Genomic DNA, 771 nt, shown 5'->3' on the forward strand with positions numbered 1-771 from the left:
GACTATGAAGAGATACAGAGTCATTTTGGGTCCTGTTAAATTGTAGGCTTAGATGGTGCAAAGCAGCTTCCAGCAATGAATGTTTCCATATGCCAGTTAATAAGCTTCGAGTCTCTCACCCATTAATCCGAGTGAACATCCCTCTACTCATCTCCAACAGCATCCGTGACACAGCCACTGGAATTATGTGTCTGCAGTGACTCTCTGCTCAGCTTCAAGTGCAATTCGAGATTTTGGGGAGCCTCTTTAAAGCCTTGACATTCCTGAGAGAAGAATCCCTGCAATTCTAAAGCTGAAGAGGCTATTAAGATACTCCATCTCATGTAATCCAGCACTTAAGCACAAGCTCTGCAGAGCAGGAAAAAGGCTTCACCTTTATGAAACACCCATTCCCCAAACCCATTAGATTCACTTCCCAACAAGCTGCATCAATCTTCACGGGATGAAGAACAAGGAGATGGATGTTTCAGAGGGCTAAAAGAAGGAAAAAGGGTTTGATCTTTGACAGAAAATGATGGTTTGTCCAGCAAAAAAAATTTTGAGGAAAGCAGAGTAACCACAGAGCTGAGTAAGTTCAGAGGCCCCTGCCCATCCTCCAGCCAGGGATTCAAGTCACCCACCAGTCCTGCTTGCACAGACAACCTGCAGCCAAAACCACGGTCAAACTGCTTATAAACAATACACATCTCAAAAAGTATCAACTGGTCAAACTACTAATGTGATCTGTGTCCAAGAAGTGAAGGCCTAATTAACAAGAAAGGAAACAAGTCA

The sequence above is a fragment of the Chiroxiphia lanceolata genome, chromosome 14 (genome assembly GCF_009829145.1).
Source record: "Chiroxiphia lanceolata isolate bChiLan1 chromosome 14, bChiLan1.pri, whole genome shotgun sequence".
Classification (NCBI taxonomy): Eukaryota; Metazoa; Chordata; class Aves; order Passeriformes; family Pipridae; genus Chiroxiphia; species Chiroxiphia lanceolata.